The 23,081-nt window shown below is 39.8% G+C and overlaps 1 long non-coding RNA gene across 2 annotated transcripts; it reads left to right on the top strand.

The window, feature by feature from the left end:
- Window positions 1-14,623: 14,623 nt before the first annotated feature.
- On the top strand, window positions 14,624-20,601 carry LOC149127570 (uncharacterized). 2 transcript variants are annotated; one of them, XR_016231755.1, is made up of 2 exons: window positions 14,624-15,270; window positions 19,057-20,601. It is a non-coding gene; the product is annotated as an uncharacterized LOC149127570 (long non-coding RNA). The 2 variants fall into 2 exon arrangements; XR_016231754.1 differs by lacking the exon at window positions 14,624-15,270 and adding an exon at window positions 15,277-15,955.
- Window positions 20,602-23,081: the final 2,480 nt, after the last annotated feature.

Here is a 23,081-nt window from a genome sequence, read left to right as displayed (position 1 = left end):
ACACAGAATTAATTGCCCACACATAGTCACTAAGCTTGGTAAAACTCCTTCAGAAGACTCAGTGAGAATCTCGTTAAAACCCCACATAAGATTAAACCCAGTGCATCAATACAAATGATCAACACAGACATGGTAAAATGTCAAATCTCACTATCGATGAGGGAAATGCAAATCACAACCTCAGTAAGATATCATCTCACTCCAGTTGGAATGGCTATTTTAAAAAGACAATAAATAACAAATGCTGGAGAGGATATTAAGAAAAGGCAAACCTTAAACAATGTTGGTAAGAAGGCAAATTAGTACAGCTCTCATGGAGAACACTATGGAGGTTCCTCAATAAACTAAAAATAGATCTACTATATGGCCCAGCTATCTTAACTTCTTGTTATATATCTGTAGGAAATGAAGTCACCATATGAGAGATACCTGCACTCCCATTTTATTGCAACACTATTAACAAAAGTTGAGATATAGAATCAAACTAGATGTCCATGAGTTGATAGTGTTGAAGAAAATATTGGATCTATACAGAATGGAGTATTATTATGAAAAAGAATGAAATTCTGACATAGGCAGCAAAACAAATGGAATAGGGGATAATTGTTAAGTGCCATAAGTCAAACATAGAAAGACAAACACTGTATATTCTCTCTCATAAAAGAAAATTATTGATGTGAATGTAGAATAGTAATCACTAGAAGTTGGGAAGGAAATGGGGAGGGGGCTACAGGGTGATTGGGTAACAGATACCAAAACATGATCAGAAATAACAAGTTTCAGCATTACATAGCATAGTGGAGTTACAAGAATTCCCAGCAATGTACTGTAATTTGTATAAAAAATTGGAACAAAGAAGCTAAAACATAAAGATAAGGAAATGGAAAGTCTAGTTGTCTGAATTGATTTTTTGCTGTATATATTTGTTTAAATATTTCACTGCATAAATGTACAAGCATTATATATTAATCAAAAATGTCTAAAAATTAAATAAGAAAAAATGGTTAAATATATTTTGTTTAAGTTAAAAGGGTTACTCCAAGTGTATAACTTCTAAGCAGAGATTTCCAGAGGGTTGTTTAATTTTTATCCAAATAATCTTTTGTGGAGAAGTAACACTGGAGGCAAAAGAGTAAACATATGGTATAAAAAATTGGATCTTAATTTACAGAATTCAGCTCATAAAAATACAGGAAAACTTACACTCTATAAAATACTAAAAACATATTGGAATATGTGGCATATTGGTACAGAAGGAGCCTCTACACCATGAAATGGTCTTCATCATTAGCTTTCACCTCCGGGATTTTTAGGTAGTTCAATATCCCCCTTGTCGTCAAGGCTCCCTGGAACATTCTCTGCAGAGTTGTTGATGAATCCAGGCACCTGTATTTCCTTACACCTGCTATGCTGAACTTAACCTCTGACCTCTCATCAGTAGCAAGTCTACAGCTGGGCCACTGAGACTGTATGCCTTTGTAGTTATTGTTCTGTAAAAAGTACACATTGAACATTATCAAAATATCAGAAATGTCACCTAGCCTCTCCTTGGTTCAAAGAAAATTGATGTGCTCTTGTATTCTTGTGTAATAGCCAGTAGTTACACTACTTTTCTTACTTATTCTAATTGCTGCATTCTGTTCTTTTTGATTTAGCTCAACTTCGTTCTTGCCATACTTTTTTTGTAAAAGCTGCAAACGTGTTAGACTCCTCAGAAGGATCAGATATTATGTTTACCTGTCTCTAAGAATAGTGGGCTCTTACAGTGTTCCTGTGAAAAGAAATTGCAAATAAAAATGTGTCTACATTTCCATAATTGACAATCTAGGAACATATTTTCAATTAAATAAAACTTGAAACTGAAGTGAAGGTGTGTTATATTTTATGCAATGTTTTTCAAACTCCAAGTCATCCTGAAAGAGCATAGTAGAATTTTGATAGAAGTGGCTTAGGATAGATGGGGCCACCGCCATGGCTCACTTGGCTAATCCAATGCCTGAGGCACCGGCATCCCATATGGGTACTGGGTTCTAGTCCCAGTTGCTCCTCTTCCAGTCCAGCTCTCTGCTGTGGCCCGGGAAGGCAGTGGAGGATGGCCCAAGTGCTTGGGCCCCTGCACCTGCATGGGAGACCAGGAAGAAGCACCTGGCTCCTGACTTCCGATCGGCGCAGCGCCAGCCTTGGCGGCCATTTGAGGAGTGAACCAATGGAAGGAAGACCTGTCTCTCTGTCTCTCTCTCTCTCACTGTCTATAACTCTACCTGTCCAAAAAAAAAAAAAAAAAAAAAAAAAAGATAGAATGGACAACGAGTTCTGAAGATATCATTTTTGGTTGATCAAATTATTTATTTCCATGAGAACTTTTAGTCTAACAGAAGACTCCAGCTCCACAGTTTCCTATCTGTTAGATGTTGGGCTTCTTGTTTGTCTTCCAGGGTCCTCCATAACTCATCCTACTTTAAAGGGTTTATAGACTTTTCTCACCTTAAGCAATATATAATAAACTGTATACCAGAAGTGAAAATTTTTTGACTAGAACAGAAATCCAATAAACTCTAATCATAATCTATAAGTTGACTTGGAGTGAATTTACATCTTAATTCGAGTCTCCTTGTCCATGAAGACATTATATCTATTAATTTAGGTATTCTTTCATTTATTTCATTTCTCAGAGCAATATTATGTGAGTGTGATTTTCAGCATACAGACTTGATAAATCTTACACATACTTATCCATCTCTGTTTCATAATTTTGATGTGTTGTATTTTGTTGTTTAATGCTATTGTAACATATTTCTTTTTATCTCCAATTTTAAGTTATTGTTAGTATTTGGAAATATATTTTGAGGAATTCATTTTGTATCCCCCACCTTCTCTACATTTCTTAGACCTGGTTGCTTTATTTGCAAACTTCACACAGAATTTTCTATATAAACAATGATATTTCTGTGAATAAAGTCAGTGATATTTCTTCCTTTCCAATCTGGATCTTTTTAATTTTTTATTATTGCCTTAAGACATGCATGCCTTTTTCTTTCTCTTAGTAGCAAATCATTTTGTTATCATTAATTATGAATGTTAGCAGTGAAATTTTCATGGAGGCTTTTTATCAAATAGAGAAAACATTATTACCATGGCTAGGTGGCTGAGAGGTTTTAATCAGAAATGGGTATTAAAATTTGCCAGATGCTTTATCTGTATCCTTTGAGTAACCTTACACTTTTCTTTTTTATTTTGTTAAAATGCTGAATTGCACTGAATTAAGCCAACTTTGAACATGATACTTTGAACTATGAATAGGTTGTATAGACTGCTAGATTTTATTTACTAATTTTTTTTACAAATTGCTACATCTGTGTTTAATAGGGACATTGATTGATAGCTTTCTTGTTTTTATCTATTCTTTGGGTGGGGGAGAAGTGGATGTTTTGCAGTTGTTGTGATAGATTAATTCTAGCTCCAGAGCATGAGTTAAGAGGCATTCTCTTTTCTTTAGTTGTCTGGAAAAGTGTGTGTACCATTCGAATCCTTTTATATCTATTGAGACTTATTTATGAAAAAATATGGTTTATCTTAGTAAATATTCTATGTGCACTTGGAAAGAATACATATCCTACTGTTGCTGGGCCAAATCTCAAAAAAATGTCAATTGAATCACATTGGTTGATTGTGGACTTCAATTGTTATATATCTTTTCTATCTACTTGTTTTATCAATTATTAAGAGAGAAATGTTGCAATCTTTGCCTAAAACTGTGGATTTATCTGTTTTCCTTATGTTTTCATCATACGTTTCTTATGTTTTTAAAGCTTTTGTTCAGGTTACAAACATTTAAGTTTTCTGTGTATTATAAGAATCTGTGTCTATATCCTTATAAAATATCATTTTATCATTCTTTGTGTACATATTTTACGGAAATATACTGATATTAAAGTCACTAGCCCAACTTTTTAATTAGTTTTAACTTGGAGTACCATTTTCCATCCTTTATTTTTAACCCGCTTGTGTCCCTAGATTTATTTATTTATGTAAAACATTAATTTAGTTATTTGAAATGCAGAGGAAGCAGAGAGAGGGGACATAGAGAAAGAGGAAGAGAGAGAAAACAAGTTCCCTCCTGACAGCTTGTATATCAAATGCCCAAATGCCTGCAGTGACCAGGGGCTGGGCACTGGGGCCAAGCTGAAACCAGGAGCCAAAAACCAGGAGTTCCATCCAGCTCTCCCGAGTGAGCAACCAGAAACTATTTCAACCTGCACCACTGCTTCTCTAGGTACATATTAGCAGAATACTGGAATCAGGAGTAGAGTCATTTTAAATATTGCAACTTTCACTCTAGAATGTTCATTCGGGTTTTTCTGTTTTTTCATCTTTACCATGCAAGACTCTTGTTTTATATGCTGCTTTTTTTTAAAGATTATTTATTTATTTATTTGAGAGGTAGAGTTACAAACCGTGAGAGGGAGAGACAGAGAGAAAGGGCTTCCTTCTATTGGTTCACTCCCCAAATGGCCACAACTGCCGGAATTGTGTCAATTGGAAGCCACGAGCCAGGTGCCTCCTCCTGGTCTCCCAGGCGGATGCAGAGCCCAAGCACTTGGGCCATCCTCCACTGCTTTCCCAGGCCACTATATGCTGCTTTCTTGAACATGCATAGTATCATTTGCAGTGTTCTGGCTGTGATTTTTTTTGTAGGTTTTTTTCTTCATACTATTTGTTGAACTCTTTACTTAGTGTGGGTTAATCTTATTAAAAAATCATATAAAGTTAACTGAAATCTTTGTAAAAATTAAGAATGGGAATAGGAGAGGGGGAGGAAGAAGGATGGGAGTGTGGGTGAGAGGGAGAGTGTGGTGGGAAGTATCACTAAGTTCCTGAATCTATGTATATGACATACATGAAATGTGTATACCTTAAATAAAATTTTTTAAAAAAAGATATGGGGCCGGCACTGTGGTATAGCGGGTAAAGCTGCTGCCTGCAGTGCTGGCATCCCATATGGTCGCTGATTCGAGACCCAGCTGCTCCACTTCTGATCCAGCTCTCTGCTATGGCCTGGGAAAGCAGTAGAAGATGGTCCAAGTCCTTGCACCCACATGGAAATACCTAGAGGAAGTGCCTGGTTCCTGGCTTCATATTGATTGGCGCAGCTCCAGCTGTTGCAGCCAACTGGGGAGTAAACCAGTAGTTAGAAGACCTCTTGGCAGGCACCGCAGCTCAATAGGCTAATTCTCTGCCTGCAGCGTCGGCACCCTGGGTTGTAGTCCTGGTTGGGGCGCCAGATTCTGTCCTGGTTGCTCCTGTTCCAGTCCAGCTCTCTGCTGTGGCCCGGGAGTGCAGTGGAAGATGGCCCAAGTGCTTGGGCCCTGCACCCCATGGGAGACCAGGAGAAGCACCTGGCTCCTGGCTTGGATCAGCGCGGTGCGCTGGCCGCAGCGCAGCAGCCATTGTGGGGTGAACCAAAGGAAAAAGGAAGACCTTTCTCCCTTTCTCTCTCTCTCTCTCACTGTCTAACTCTGCCTGTCAAAAAAAAAAAGAAAGAAAGAAAGAAAGAAAAAAAGACCTCTCTCTCTCTCTCCTCTCTCTGCCTCTCCTCTCTCTGTGTAACTCTGACTTTCAAATAAGTAAGTCAATATTTATCAAAAAAAAAAAAAAGAGAGAGAGAGATTGTATGGAACTTGTTCTATTGCTTCTTTTTTTAAAAAAAACTTTTATTTAATAAATATAAATTTCGAAAGTACAACTTTGGATTATAGTGGTTTTTCCCCCCATAAACACCCTCCCACCCTCAAACCATCCCATGTGAACCCATAATTGTTTCAAAACAATAAGCTTGACTTACACTAATAGTTTTGAGTGTCAAGAGACAGAAAGAAGAGATTGTGTCTCATTGAGAGTGTTAAAATATTATTCCCAGTTACCCCTGGAGCAACAGTGTGCCTATTTCTTTCTTCAAGATTTCCTCTTGAACTCTAAGGATACCAACTATCAGGGAACCACTTTACTTTGCCTGGATCAGTGGAAGCATCTTAAAGGAAATTGTAGAAAGCTTGAAGGTTTGCAGAAAATTTCCCTGTCAATCAACATCACTTATTGATTGTTAATTACAAATGGTAATTCCCTATTTTTCACCGAGCAGAGTCCTCCTGAGAGCTCATGTCCAGTGCAATTCTTAAAGTATTTCTGGCCACATATATTGGCCAGGTTTGTCCTGAGTTTAGTGTCAGTAATGATTCGCATTACTGAGATGACAAAAGTTTTGTAGAAATAGCTGTAAATATTTATTTCCCACATTATTCTAAGGTAATTCTTTTTATTTATTTTAATTTTTATTTAAAGATTTATTTTACTTATTTGAAAGGCAGAGTTAAAAGAGAGACAGAGAGACAGAGACAGAGATCGATTGATCCGTTCACTCACCACTCCCCAAATGGCCACACAGGCCATCATTGGGCCAAGCTGAATCCAAGTGCCAGGAGCTTCCTCCGGGTTTCCCACATGGATGCAGGGGCCCAAACACTTGGGCCATCCTCCGCTGCTTTCACAAGCACATTGACAGGGAGCTGGATCAGATTCAGACCAGCCAGGACCTGAACAAGTGTCCAAATTAGATGTTGGCACCGCAGGTGGTGGCACAACTCACTATACCACCACAACAGCTCCTCCAAGGCATTTCACCACAAAATTAAGATTATGTTAAAAAGAAAAAGAAAACATGGATATGGAAGCTGGAACAGAAGATATCAAAGGGTTAGTACTGTTGGCAGATGGGCTCTTAGAGGCATGAAACAGAACTTTGCAACTATGCCTATAACATGGTGAATTAAAAAGATAGATACAACACTTCCTACATGTGCAGGAGTGATACTGAACCTGCTTTTTCTAGTATTACTTTAAAATTTTTTAATGTGTGGTTTCCATTTTATTTGAAAGGCAGAGACAGAGACAGAGACAGATATTCAATCCACCAGTTCACTCCCCAAATGCATGCAACAGTTGGGACTGGGCTAGGCCAAAGTCAGGAGTCTGAAACCCAACCCATGTCTCTCACCTGGGTGGCCGGGACCCCAGTACTTGAACCATCCCCTCAGTCTTCCAGCATGCATCTGTGCCTCCTAGGAAGCTGGGGTCAAGAGAACTGGTACTCAAACACAGGCAACCCAACATGGGATGTGGACATACCAACCTGCAGCTTAACCACAACCCAAACACCCACCCTGGCACGATTTTTATTCATCACAATCCATATGATTGTTATTCCTATTACCAAAATGACTGATGGAGCACCTTCTTAAAGTACTCAGAATAGCAGTGTGTGAACTGAAATATGTATCATACTGTAATCACACATTCTCAAGGAATTTTCACACTGTTCATGTTTGTTAGTGTGTTTAAGTGCCTCCTAAAAGGCGAAGCAATGATTGTTAGTAATACTGCGAACTTTTCTCCATGAAGAAATGTTAGCTTGTGAATTAGGAGATTTTCCAAAAATTATTTTTCCCCTTTTTTTTAAAGACATTTATTTATTTGAATGGTGAGTGAACATAGAGAGAAGGAAAGACAGAGAGAGAAATCTTTCATCTGTTGGGTCACTCTCCAAATGGTCACAACTACCAGGACTGGACCAGGCCACCGGGAGCCAGGAGATTTATCAGGATCTCCCATCTAGTGCAGAAGCCCAAGAACTTGAGCCATCCTCCATTGCTTTTTTTTTTTTTTTTTTTTTTTGACAGGTAGTTATAGACAGTGAGAGAAAGAGACAGAGAGACAGAGAGAAAGGTCTTCCTTCCGTTGGTTCATTCCCCAAATGGTCGCCACGGCCGACACTGATCCGAAGCCAGGAGCCAGGTACTTCTTCCTGGTCTCCCATGCGGGTGCAGGGGCCCTAGCACTTGGGCCATCTTCCACTGCCCTCCCAGGACAGAGCAGAAAGCTGGACTGGAAGAGGAGCAAGCAGGACTAGAACCCGGCGCCCATATGGAGAATTAACCAAGTAAGCCACGGCGCCGGCCCCCCTTCCATTGCTTTTTAGAAATGGAGTAACCAGGAATTGAACCAGTACCCATATGGGATGCCAGCACTTCAGCCAGCCCCAATTGTTTATTTCTGATCCTACTTTTTATTCTCTTAGAAAAAATATGATGATTTGATAGTGTGCTCTCTCTTGTGTTCAAATTCCTATTAGAGTATGTAAAAGAGTCTTGAGAAAGTTAAAAAAAAATCAGCTGTCCCCTTCTCATTCAAAGGTTAGAGTTGCACATATGCTGATTCTAAAGACTGTTCAATGCATTATAATAAAGCAAGGCTCTGAAGTTTAGTTAGTCTACTTCTGGTTTTTCATGGAAAATGTGCGATTGTAATAAATATTCTGTCACTCTAAGGAAAACAAATGAAAATTGACAGTGGTGTTCTGGAGAAGATAAGGTATTTCACTTTTTCATTTTATGGATAAATATGAGTTCATTCAGATTTTTGATTATGAAAAATCTCATCAATTGATTAATTCTAAAGAATGTGTGACTAAGTTGTTTTGAGTGCTCCAGTGGAATTGGGGAAGCCTGGAGTGGGTCTATAAAGTGAAGACATCTTTCTTGTTAGGGTGCCATAGAGAGACTTTTGTACAATATTATTTAGTATTACATAACATTTTGGTTATTTGCCAAAACACTATTATCTAATGTAAGGTTAGGAAGTGAAAAATAAGGGCTAAAGCCTGGTTCTGGAATGAGAAGTACCAGGGGCTGAGCATTACCATTTTCTAGTAGCATGACACTGGCCCACTTCTTTGATTTCCAGTTTCCCTGTCTGTAAAATGTCATAGCAATAGTGGTGAAGTCACCAGGATTACACGGTGTAGTGTGTGTATTAGTTTTTAAGAACTTTAACACAGTTCATTATCTCTAAGATGTGTTTTTGCTTACACAGATCACTGCTTTTATACAAGAGTAGGCTGAAGGAGCCAAATCTTTTTTTTTTTTTTTGAATCATTTTGAAAATTTCTCCTTTTAAATTTTTGTTTTTTGATGTTTAATTGGCAATGTTTCTTTTCTAGCTTTACAATTTGATGAGGCAATATATATACACAGCATGTGATGAGAGCCACAATCAAATCAATTAGCACACCGTCACCACATGTGTGTTCATCTCATGACCAAACGTAGATGTCTATTTATCAATATCTCCTTAATTCTCCCACCTCATCCTTGTGTCCCTAGGAGCAGCTGTTCCACTCTCTGCTTTTGTAAGTTCTACTTTTTTAGATTCTATGTATAAGCAAGACTACACAGCATACATCCTCTGTGTTTGGTTATTTTACTTAGTATAATGTCCTCTGCATTAATCTATGTTGTCTAAAGTGACATGATTCTCTTTTTTATGGATGAACAACTTTCTTCCATCCTTTAGATATACACAGAAGTGAGATTGCTAGATCAGATGGTAGTTCTATTTTTAATTTTTTGAAAATCCTCCATACTATTTTTCCCCAATGGCTGTACAAATTTACATTCCTACCAATAGTGCATAAGGGTTTCCTTTTCTGCACACCCTCAACAACATTTGTTATCTCTCATCTTTTCTTAAGAGTCACACTAACAGGTGTGAGATGATATTTATTTTGGTTTTTATTTTCATTCTTCATTTTGATTAATGATGTTGAGTACCTTTTCATATACCTGTTGGCCATTTGTCTTCTTTAGAAAAATGTTTTACTCAGGTTCTTGACACTTTGTACATTTTTAAATCAGACATTTGTTTCTTTGCTATTGAATTGTGTAAGTTCTTTATACATTTTGGATATTAACCCCCTACCAGAAGTATGGGTACACCATATTAAGGATAAAATCAGATTATCATCTCAATAATTCAGAAAAACTATTTTACAAAATTCAGCATCTCTCCATAAAAACTTTCTACAGCGGTAGGCATTTGGCAGTGATTATGACAGTGCTCAGGGGGCCAGTGCTGTGCTGCCGTGGGTTAAAGCCAGAGCCTGCAGTACCGGCATCCCATATGGGTACTGATTCAAGTCCCAGCTGCTCTTCTTCCAATCCAGCTCTCTGCTATGGCCCGGGAAAGCAGTATAAGATGGCCCAAGTCCTTGGACCCATGTACCCATATGGGAGACCTGGAGGGGGCTCCTGACTCCTGGCTTCGGATCAGTTCAGCTTTGGCTGTTGCAGTCATCTGGGGAGTGAACCAGCAGAACGGAAGACCTCTCTCTCTCTCTCTCTCTCTCTCTCTCTCTCTCTGTCTTTACCTCTGTCTGTAACTCTGTCTTTCAAATAAATAAAATAAATCTTAAAAAAAAGACAATGCTCAGGATCCTTGCGGCCTACATTGGAGAGCCTAGGCTTAAATCCAACTATGCTCTTGATACTAACCTTCCAGAAGCACATTATGCCAAGTAGTTGGGTCCCTGCCACTCATGTGACAGACCTGGATTAAGTTTCAAATAAGTTCAGTTTGGCCAACTGTGACTATAGTAGGCATCAGGAGACTGAAATTGCACATGGAAGATCTCTGTCCGTCTCTGTGTTTTTCTGTCTCTATCTCTCTGCCTTTCAAATAAATAAATTTTTAAGTCAACAAATTATATATAAAAGGAATCTATCTCAATACAACAAAGGTTATAAAAGTCCACATTGAACATCATAGTTAAAGAAAAAAACCAAAAACTTTTCCTCTAAGATCAAGAACAAGTAAAGAATGCACACTTTGCCACTTTTATTTAACATAATAAAAGAAATTCTAATCAGAAAAAGTAGGCAAGAAAAGAAATGAAAGGTATTCAAGGTGTAAGGAATAAGTCCCAGCTTGCAGACAACAAAAGTTAATGCATAGAAAACCCTAAAGACTCTACAAAAATAATTTTTAGAACATTAAACAAATTCATAAGGTTGCATGATACAAAATCCAGGAACGCCTCCACACACTAACAGTGAACTATCTGGGCAAAAATTAAGAGAATGATCCTAATTATGAGTGTCAAGAATAAAATAATAAGGAATAAATTTAACCCAGGAGGAAAATATGAGTGCACTAAGAAATGTAAGACAAAGATGAAAGAAACTTAAGACAAGTAAATGGAAATATATCCATATGCAGGGCCAGCATTTTGACACCACAGGTTAAATCACTACTTGCAATACTTGCATCCCATATCAGAGTGCTGGTAGGAGTTCCTGCTATTCTACTTCTGATTCAGTTCCATGACAATGTGCCCTGAGAAGACAGCCCAAATGCTTGAGCCCCTGCCACCCACATGGGAGACCAGGATGGAGTTTCTGGCTCCTGACTTTGGCCTGGCTCAGACCTGGCTGTTGCAGCCATTTGGAAAGTGAATCAGCAAATGGAAAATCTCTCTGTCTCTGTTTTCTCTGCCTTCTCTTTCTCCTCCTCTTCTTCTTCTTCATCCTCCTCTCCTTCCTCTTCATCCTCCTCTCCTTGTCATTCTGCCTTTCAAATAAATACATCTTTTTTTTAAAGAAATATATCCATGTACGTGGATTTGGAAAAATTAATATTAAAATAGTCATACTATCCAAAGTGATCTACACATCCAATGTAATTGCTAATAAATCCCAATGGCATTTTTCATGGAAATAAAAAATTAATCCTAAACACGGTGATTGCCTAAAAAATCTTAAGAAGGAAGACAAAAACTGAAGACATCACACTTCCTGATTTCAAAATTGACTTTGAGGCTACAGGACTAAAAACAGTATGGTGCTAACCTAAAATCGGACACGTAAACCAACAGGACAAAATAGAAGGTGCAAAAATAAACCCACACATATGTGGTCAAATAATCTGGGAGAGAGTGCCAAGAATATACAATGGGAAATAAATTCTATTGAGAAAACTGAATATCCACTTGCAAAAGATGGAAATTGGACTCTCTCTGAAGCACACACACACACACACTCAAAATGGATTAATGATGACTCAAATACGAAATGTAAAACTATTAAAAATTCCTGGAAGAAAACACAGGGACTTTGTCTTGGCGGTGATTTTTTGGTTATGACACCAAAATGCAGGTTACAAAAGCAAAGTAACAAGCAGGACTGCAACAAACTTAAAAACAATCCTGCACAGCAAAGGAAATAATCAATAGAATGTAAAGACAACCTATGAAATGGGAGATTATTACCCTTTTCTCTTGGCAAAAGAATAATAATTTCTTAAATGTATATATTTTTAAACTTTTAACTTGGACTTCTTTCCAAGACAAGTTTCAGTTGAGTTGTAGATGTTACAATTAAGCAAGATTTTAAAAATAGAGGAAGCAAGAGTATAGAGGAAATACACGTATATAGCAGAAATAAATGGATAACTAGCTAAAGATAAATGTAATACAATATATTGGACATTTAAAAAAATATTTAGCTGTTTGAATGGCAGGGAGACAGACATACAGACAGATAGAGCTCACTCTATTTGGGCTCTATTTGGGGGTCTACTCTCACAAATGACTGCAGCAGCCAGGTCTCTACTGAAGCCAAAGCTAGGAGCCAGGATCTCAGTCCAGGTCTCCCATGTGGGTGGTAGGAATCCAAGCACTTGAGCTATCATGGATGCCTCTTAGGGCCTGCATTAGCAGGAAGCTGGAATAAATAACTGGAGCCAGGAATTGAAGCCAGTTATTCTGAAGTGAAGTGCAGATTTATCAACAATGACTTAACCCTGGGTCAGATGCCTGTCCCCTAGGAAAGTTCTTATCCTTGTGATATGGAAGACTCCATCCTTAATTATGAGTACATTGACATAATAATTAGGATACCACACTGTTTCTTATAACTTCTTGTAACAAAACTCTGTAGAATAATGACAAACATCACTAAAGAAAAGCAAGTCTTGTAATGACCTGGGATGGGAATGAGTGGGAGTGGAGTGAGAGCTGGGGAACAAAGGCAGAGTATACAAGAGATGCTGCATTGTAGTTTAGTGCCTAGTGTCTGACTTACTTAACAATAAACATGAGGATAGCTCAAAAAGTTCATTGAAAATGAGTACTATGAAAAAACCATACATGGGTTTCATTTTTCAATCTTTCTTTAAAATGATTATTTATTGGCCAGCGCCGCAGCTCACTAGACTAATCCCCCACCTTGCGGCTCTGGCACACCTGGTTCTAGTCCCAGTCGGGGTACTGGATTCTGTCCCGGTTGCCCCTCTTCCAGGCCAGCTCTCTGCTGTGGCCAGGGAAGTGAAGTGGAGGATGGCCCAAGTGCTTGGGCCCTGCACCCCATGGAATATAAAAAAAAAAGATTATTTATTTACGTATGTATTAATTTATTTAAAAGGCAGAGCAACAGAATGACAGACACACAGAGAGAAAAACAGAAAAGTCTTCCATCTGCTGGATGATTCTTCAAATGGCCACAACAGCAAGGTCTAGGCCAGGCCAAAGCCAGGAGCCAGGAACTCCATTCAGGTCTTCCACTTGGGTGGCAGGGGACCAAGTACTTGTATTGCCCTTCCAGGCACATTAGCAGGAAGCTGAATAGAAAGCAGAGCAGCTGAGGGGTGGGGGCACCCGAACTGATGCTCTAATATGAGATGCTAGTCACAAGCACAAGTTAACCTGTTGCACCACAACACTTCCCCATTTTTTTATCTTTTAATTCCATTTTCCACAAACTTTTTGAAGTATGCTTCTACGTATCTGCCTTTCACAATCTTCAGCATATATTCCATAAACATAAGGTTCTTATGTTTTACAATTTTTAAATTATTAAATAACTCAAATACATAGAAAAATATAGAAAATAACAATATCAATGTAACCACCATTCCATGGGCTCATCAGGAAGATGATTTCAAAATAGTAATGATTTTTAACATTTTTCATATCTTGTTCTCAAAGAAAAAAGTAACACTTTAAGCCCCTAACTGATTACTGTCACCTCTTTTCCCAGGAAAAATCACTAGTCTGAATATGGTATATATTTCAGTCCATCCATGGTTTTGTAATTTTTCCTCATTTTTATATACTTGTTTCAACAAATTGTAGTATTGAGTTTAGGATGTTTTGAAAATTTTGAATAACTTATTATTCTCGGGTATATTTTTATAATTAATTTTTCTTAGTAACTATATTAATGTTGATGGGTCTTACATTTTATTTTAATTTCTTGATAGTGTTAGGTGCTATATTTAAAATTTTTAACTTATTTTGTATTTAACAGAGAGGCAGAGAAACAGAGAGTCATAGAGAGACAGACACAGAGAAAGAAGAGTTTCCATCCTCTGGTTCACTTCACAGATTCCCAAAATGGCCAGTGCTGGGCCAGGGCCAGGGCCAGGGCCAGGGCCAGGGCCAGAGCCAGGAGCAATAATCTCAACTCAGCACTCCCACATAGGCGGCAGGAACTAATCAGCTGAGCCGTCAGTACTGCCTGGAAGGGCCTGCGCTGGCAGGGAGTTGGAATCAGGAGCTGGAGCTGGTGCTGGAGCTGGGAATCATACGTAGGCACTATCATGTGGGACATGAACATCTTAGTCACAAACTAGATGCCACTCCTAGATCTTATTTTATTTTTTTATTTTTTGACAGGCAGAGTGGACAGTGAGAGAGAGAGACAGAGAGAAAGGTCTTCCTTTGCCGTTGGTTTGAAGAGTTAAAATTGTATATGTATGGGTGTCAAAAGTTAAGCTTAAGCTTACAGGTTTAAACCTTCCTGGTGCAGCTGTGAAAATAAGACAGAGTAAAGTAGCACCTTGACAGTAGGGACTCCATTTTGGAGCACTTGAGACTGCATTCTGGGAAAGCAACCCCCCCCCCCCCCCGTGAGACTCTGGTCTGAAACTATGATCTCAAATAGTCGGACAATAGCAGTGCACTACACCACCCTTGGCAACGCACAAAAACCCCCTAGCATGATTGCTCAAGCTTAAAAGTAGAAAGGTTGCACCTGGGTTACCTGGGCTAATAATGAAGATGTGATTTGTCTATGTCTTAAAATCATAATTGCTGATTGTAAGATTTTAGCAACCGCTTAGCAACCGTGTATTCTCTCCCCCCTCCCGATTTTGCGGTTTTTGCCTTTATAAACCCTATGCTGTAGTTCCTCACTGCTCCTCTGTCCTTGTCAGAGGGCCCCAACATGTTGGATCAATAAATTTAACCCTTTGCTGGTTGCATGAGAGAAAAAGTCTCTTGGAGTCGTTCCTTGGGCGGTGGGCTTTTTTTTAGACCCTAACATTTGGAGGTCCCACCGAGACCTGACTGCTGCCTGTGGACGCCTCCAACGGATATCTCTCGGGGTGAGTAAGGCGCCTATTGTTTTGATTGAACGTGTACACTTTGATTTGTTGTTTGGTGAGGTTTGTTATTTGTTTGTAATCGGCAGCGTGGTTGTCGGGCTCGAGCGAGAGCTCCACCCGACTGTGGCGGGCAGACGTGCTCCAGAGCCACAGACCACATCCCGGGGGACGCCCCGGGAGAAAGGGAGAACTGGGGACGCCCAGTTTTCCTGTTTGGTGGGTTGCCTGCAGTAGGGAAATAGACTGCAGAGACTCACATTTTGTTTGTACTGCCGAAACTTTGGTATTTGATCGAGCTCGTTAGTCTTTTGTATTTGTTAAGCATTTTTGGGACGCCGTGATGGCTCCCGTTTGGTAGACATTTGTGTGGTCGTTGTATGCTGCTTCTCTATGCTGTTTGTTTGTGTACATTGTGTTGTCTGCTAACATGGGCCAGACTGTGTCTACAACTTTGTCTCTAACTTTGAATCATTGGTCAGAGGTAAGCCACTAGGCACATAACCTTTCTTTGTCAGTCAAAAAGGTAAAGTGGCAGTCTTTCTGTGTCTCTAAATGACCTGCTCTCAGAGTGGATTGGCCCCCGGAGGGCTCATTCCATTTACCACTCATTCGCTGAGTGAAAGAGGCCGTTCTCCAGCCCGGCCGTCATGGGCACCCAGACGGGGATTTTAAGAAGACATCGAAGGTCAGTATTCCTTCCCTCAAGCGGGACCGGATCTGTGGAAGTGACCGTTGAGTGTCCGGCACCCCACAGCTCTCCGAGAACGCGGAGTCCCCCCGGCCACGGCTTAGCTACGGCCGAAACTCCAGAGGGATTGTAAGGAACGGGAGGGAAATTAGGAAGGGCAGTTGGCTGAGAGCCTGGAGACCCCCTGAGCTCGCTTTGGCTTCCCGGCGGCCGGACTGCGACCCGAGGATCAGGTCTCTCTCTCAGAGGGACGCCTGGTCACGCTGCCTACTGCTACGCGAGCAGGGCTTAGCTTCGGTCGAGGCTAATATTGGCCCTTCAGGTAAACTCAGACAACTAGGTAGTGGGTAACCTTGAGCGATAGGAGATTTCAAACCCCACTCAGCCCCCAGACTGAGGAGCTTTATTGCTTTCTGCCTTCCTCCTTCTCCCAGGGGCTCCCTCCTCCACTCTTTTGCTCTCCTCATCTCCATTCCTGTACCACTGGCCAGGAGAAAGGGAGAGGGAAATTCCACAGGTCTCTCCACCCCGGGAAAAGCTGTTACCTGTTAGCTGTTAACCCTTTCCAACCTGGTAGAAAGTTTTCCGTCTTTGCAGCTTATGGTAGCTCTGGTGCGTCTTAAAGTTTTTTGTGAAGTATTACTGTTGCTAAGCTTTGATTGCCTGAGGACTAAATCTGGAAAAAAGCTAAAGTTAACTATCTGTTGTAATTGACTGAGTGTCTGCAGTAGTCCTAATTGATCTGGCTTTGGTTAAATTATAGGAGGTTCCCAACACTCTTAGTGAAACGGCACACTTACCCAACCCCACGGTTAGTCCTGCCAGGCCACGGTGTGTGCAGTCTTCCCTGTAAATGGGGGACCACAGCCTTTCTCTGCACTGTATTCTAGTTCATGTGGCCTGCCGCACCCAGGCAGGCATAGCCAAATATCTCTAGGCAGAGCCCCCACCCCAGGGCTGCTTTTTCTCTCCTCTCCTGGAGGAATTTCCAATTCAGTACTACTGCTGGCCTTACCTAAGGGAGCCAGAACCTTAAGCCATTAACCCTTACCAACCTGATGGGTTTTTCTCTTTGCAGCTAATAAAACCTCAACAATGGGTTATTCATCTGAGAGCATTCACCTGTCTCGAAGGTTTCGAAGGTTTCGCGTTTTTCTATTGCCATTAGAGTCTTAATTGGGAAACTACAATGCAAAGTTGTTTACATTGTTTATCTGTTTTTAATGTCTGAGTGATTACCCAACTGATCAGAAATGTACTAATTTTGGCTAAATGGTTTGACTCTCTGACAGCTTAAATTCTAAACCGAGTCTTCCAACTTTGGGCTTCCAGCCGGATCCCTGGAACTCTCAAAGAATGAGACTCTAAATTTGTTAAAGTAACAGCTGCTTGGGTCAATTCAAATTATATAAAATATATTAAAATGTTATAAATGGTGTCAGACCTATGCTGTATTTATGTTTTTGCTTTCCAGCTAAAGTGGTCTTATAAAAATAAGAGTAAATTCTGTGTATACAAGCCTTTATGTTGTTAACTAAAGTAAGCCAATACAGATTGGTTCAAAAAATTGAGGTAATGCAAACACCCTTCGGTTTGCTCAGTGGCTTGCTTGCTCAGTTTTACATGTCTTTGATATGCTTTAAACTTGTTTCTCTTAATGAGGAAGATCTTTTCAAAGTTGTAAACATGCACTAGTGTTTGCTGTCCAGGAGGTGTTATCCTCATGTTACTTAAAAACATAAAAATGTAATTTTAACTTTTATTTCAGATAATGATGTGGTATTCATTAATAACTCAGTGTCTTAAGTCATCTAGGCATCAGTGCTAAGTAAAACTTGGGAAAATATATTATATATACTTTTAACATCTCAAATTCGATAAAAAAAAAACTGTTTGAGTTTGTTAATGTGTATTCTCATAGGTTGTCCATACATGACAATTCAAGGCTATGTAAAAGTAACTACGGGTATAAAGTTTCAAAAGGTATAAACAAGTCATAAAAAGTTTTAAAATGTTTATGATTTTAAAATATTGTTTACAGAGTTGAGTGCTAATGCCAAAATTACACTAACCTAAAGTTAAAGTCTGATCTTCTGTTATAACAATGGGGTTTAAAAAAAAAAAAAAAAGGTGTACTAATGTTAGTAACTATGGCTTAACTATGCTAATGTGTGAAGAGAAAAAAAATTACCTAAAGCAGGTGAGCTTTAAAGTACCAATGTATATTTTCTCTGAGTTTGAGTAGGGTGTGTGTGGAGTGGGTCTTAATATGAAGAAAGTAAGTCCAATTCTCACATATTAATCAGTTTTTTTAAACCTACTTTTTCTTGAAAAGGTACAAATGTATAATTTAGAAAAATAACTAGAGTAGGAACTAGGACCATGAAAAGAATGTTTACCAGCAGGTTCATTTGTTACTTTGGATCTAGAACTTGGTCTTATTTTTTGATAGTGACAAGAATGGTGCAGTACTAGCAAAGTTCTGGAAGATGCTGTCAGTTTTACTTTGAGAATTTGGTGTTTCTGTATTTTGTTTTCAATAAAATTTCTTAAGTGTTTTGGACTTTAAAAAAAAAAAGGTGTACTAATGTTAGTAAATATCTAAAAATGGTCTAAATCATAAATCTTGGAATCTGTTTCTGCAAAAACTGTAACGTCTATTTTAACAGTGTTTGCTTATTCTGTTACTCTGCCATTTCTAGAGTTAGGTCCTGTAAGCTCTTTTTTTGACTCTGTTAAATAATCCTAAATTATGTAAACTCTTATATACAAGGTTTTTTTTTTATATCTGGTTTATTCGACAACAAGAGACATAAAATTCATGTTAATCCATTGTGTACTCTACTGTCTCTGTTAAGTTATGGTTATGTGGCAGATGCTAGAAAACTGGGTTCCAGAAACACAAGAAAGCTCTAGTGTCCACAGGCTACACGGTAAATACCCAGAAGCCAAAGAATGGCAGAGACCTCTGCCACAATTTCTCCTCTAAGTCAGGCTACACAGTAAACACTGGTTAAACTGCCAGTTAAATCTAAAAGCCCAAAAAGTCAGGCTAGAGACCCAACTCGCTGCCTCACTTCTCCTCTTTTCTCTTCCAGAAGGGAAGTTACTACTGTTCTGCAGGACTCTCCACTGTGATGTACGGTTTGATCCCCAGACCTTATGTAAGGGATGACTGACCTTTTCTGTAATAATGCCTGGCCACAGTATAGGGCCCCAAACAACAACAACAACAACAAAAAAGGTTAAAGTATAAAATAATATGACAACTAGATCAATTTTTCGGTGTAAAAAGTTACACTGATGACCTCAAAGTATGCAAGCAGGTCACCACAGTGATCTTACCTAAAGGGTCATAGTTCTCCTCATGGGCACGGTCTTAACTCGCAGGAAAATACTAAGTGTCAGAATTTGCCCATGACCATAGTTTTTCTAGCTCACCCTGATATTTAAAAAAAATCTCCAAAAATCAGGATTGGGTTGAGCACCCCCTTGACTGACATCATAGAGGCTGACTCCTTGGTCTACTTTATTAGAGACCAGGAAAATGCGGAGCAAGCTAGCAGCAGGAGCAATGTATGGATGGGCAACAGGCCAATCAATGGCTGCTTTACACGGTGATCTGCCGTCAAGGAGACCCAGCAAGGCCAGTGCACCCCAAACCTGTGCACCTGTTGCTGATATAAGGAGCCAGGGCGTTGGGCAAGCAGCTGTCGTAACAGCAAATGCCTTCTGTCGGCCCTGCCAAGAGCACAGCCACTGGACACGGAACTGCCCTGGGTGTCGAAGGACTCCTGGTTCAGAACTACAGACCCTGTGGCCCCGAGCTAAAAAGCCTTTGGCTCTGCCCAGCCTCTGCCCAGCTTCCAATTCCAGCCACTGCTACTGGGGATGGCTTAGGGTCAGTAAAACGTAAGTTGCCTATTTCTATCAGCCTCCTATTTAACTCTCCTAGTCCAGCCATGTAATGCGAGTCAACAGGGTGCCTCCCTTAAAGGAGATTTGCATCTCTTACAATTTTCTTAACAGCACCCCATGGATAGGTCTGGGCCACACACACCCTGCCAGGCCTTAAAAGTCTATCCAATAGTCCAGGGGGAAGTGGTCCCCTCCACTCCTGTACTGAAACTATAGATGCTTCTCCTTACACCGTGTGTTTTTAATGCCCTTATTTGTTTTGTCTCTAACAGACTAAAAGCTGTTAACTCCAAATGGTCGTCAGACAAGGCTTCCAGCCCATTCCACTGGACTACCTGAGCAGCCCTCTGGACCAAGCAGTACAGTCTCTCCAAGGCCACTGTTGCACACCATAAGACAGGTAGCAAGAGGAAATACCCAAATCCCCCTCGACGCCCACCTGCCAGCTTCGAAGAAGTTACAGAAGACGGAACTCCATCCATAATCCCAAAGAAGAATTTTGGGTATTACCTCTTGAGGAAAAAAATATTAGGCAGAAAGTTAGTTATGAGCTTATGTGTGTGTGACATAAAGGCCTAATGTGTCCACCATATGCATCTGCATCTCAGTCATCCTGACAATGTTTCATGGACAGCCCGGCCTTTGCATCCTGCCCTGCCCCCTTCTACCTGATAACCTGCCAGGTGGAGATCCCCGCCCCTTCTGCCTGACAAATCTTCCACAATCTCCCAGATGCAGCCCAGTATCTGCATTTCAGTATTACAGAACAGGCGGGGGTTGAATCTCATTTTCATGGGGGTGGGTTATGCGCGGCCCTAAAAAAAAAAAAAAAAAATGTTGTTTTTATGTCAACTAAGCTGGGGTGGTTAGAAACTCCATGGCCAAACTCAAAAAACGACTGAAAAAAACGGCAACGGGAGAGGGAAACTCAACAGGGATGGTTTGAGTCATAGTTCGGCCGGTCCCCATGGCTTACTACTCTACTGTCAGCCCTAACAGGACCCTTAATTGTTCTACTCCTAATTGTAACCATAGGACCTTGTGTGTTAAATAGACTCATCACCTTCGTGTGGAAACAAGTTAAAAATATTAAACTCATGGTTGTAAGACAACAATATGTCACATTAAAAGAGACAAAAACGAATAATCTCTAAGATTAGAGATCCTCACAACAAGGAGTGGGGAATGAAGAGTTAAAATTGTATATGTATGGGTGTCAAAAGTTAAGCTTAAGCTTACAGGTTTAAACCTTCCTGGTGCAGCTGTGAAAATAAGACAGAGTAAAGTAGCACCTTGACAGTAGGGACTCCATTTTGGAGCACTTGAGACTGCATTCTGGGAAAGCAACCCCCCCCCCCCCCCCCGTGAGACTCTGGTCTGAAACTATGATCTCAAATAGTCGGACAATAGCAGTGCACTACACCACCCTTGGCAACGCACAAAAACCCCCTAGCATGATTGCTCAAGCTTAAAAGTAGAAAGGTTGCACCTGGGTTACCTGGGCTAATAATGAAGATGTGATTTGTCTATGTCTTAAAATCATAATTGCTGATTGTAAGATTTTAGCAACCGCTTAGCAACCGTGTATTCTCTCCCCCCTCCCGATTTTGCGGTTTTTGCCTTTATAAACCCTATGCTGTAGTTCCTCACTGCTCCTCTGTCCTTGTCAGAGGGCCCCAACATGTTGGATCAATAAATTTAACCCTTTGCTGGTTGCATGAGAGAAAAAGTCTCTTGGAGTCGTTCCTTGGGCGGTGGGCTTTTTTTTAGACCCTAACAGGTTCACCCTCCAATGGCCGCCGCGGCCGGGGCGCTGCGGCCGGCGCACCATGCTGATCCGATGGCAGGAGCCAGGTGCTTCTCCTGGACTCCCATGGGGTGCAGGGCCCAAGCACTTGGGCCATCCTCCACTGCCTTCCCAGGTCACAGCAGAGAGCTGGCCTGGAAGAGGGGCAACCGGGACAGAATCCGCAAGGCGAAGGATTAGCCTAGTGAGCCGCGGCGCTGGCCAACCTAGATTTTATTTTAAGACCATTTTTTATTTACTCCCTTTATCCCTTAATGGATACTTAACTTTCTATTTCTTTCCTAATGACATTCTTGTGCATGACAGTTTTTGCACTTGTATGGCACTTTTCTAGGGATGATCAAAGGAATTCAAAGTGCTCAGTTTCAAAATACAGACAGCTCCTTTTGCTCAGTACTGTCCTGTGCTGTTAGTAGTATTTGTATCCAGTGGTAGTCCTGACAGCAATGAATAAAAGATTCCCTTTGCTCACATCCTTGCCAACATTTATTGTTAGATGTTTTAATTCTTGGCATTCTTGTAGAAATTTATCTTACTATTGTTTTAACATTTCCCTGATTAGTCAGGAGATTGAGCATTTTCTATATATTTATTGGCCTTAAGAATTTCATCTTCTTTGAATTATCTGTAAATACATTTCTTTAATTTCTACTTATTTATTGTCTTGTAGTCATTTCTCATAATTGGTAAAATTACCCTTTTATTTTTTCATAGAAGATTTTCTTGGAACAAAATTCTTTAATATAGTAACATGAATATGCCTTATCCTTTAACATTTCGCTTTTTGTGTTTTAGTTGTTGCTGTTCTTTGTGTATCCACTCTGTGCAGCTTACTTAAAAAATACTTCTCTCTCCCAAAGGCATGGAGCAATTTTCTTCTATTTTGTAACAATGTTCATATCTAAAAATAGCTTATATTTTTTCTTTTCTTTCCCATTTCACTGTCAAGGTTATATGAGTATCATTATGCGAATTGATTATCTTTTCCACCTTTTCTATTCTCTGAAACAATTTATCTTAGACATGAACTAGCTTTCTTTTCATTTGATACAAATTGATTCTGTAAACATCTACAATTCCTCTGCCCCCATTTTCTGTTGAAAACTCTCAAACACACAGCAACAATGAAAGAATTTTAGTGAACCTTCATATCTCTACCACCCAGACTCTACCATTAACATTCTACTTCACTTGCTTTATCGCATATCTGTTCTTCTATAAATCCCTCTATCTTACTAAGATTTAGATTACTAAGTAGACTTTACTCATTTATTCTGCTTCTTTCATGCTACAAACCAATCTGGATTTTGAATTTTGTTTTGAATGGCATTCACTTTAGTTTAAAATTTTTGAATAAAGCTTTTAGTATGTCTGTTATCCAAACTAGCTGCCATGTAG

This window comes from Oryctolagus cuniculus, chromosome 3 (assembly GCF_051225735.1).
Source record: "Oryctolagus cuniculus isolate XC-2025 breed Fujian yellow rabbit chromosome 3, ASM5122573v1, whole genome shotgun sequence".
Classification (NCBI taxonomy): Eukaryota; Metazoa; Chordata; class Mammalia; order Lagomorpha; family Leporidae; genus Oryctolagus; species Oryctolagus cuniculus.
This window is presented reverse-complemented; position numbering and strand designations above follow the sequence as displayed.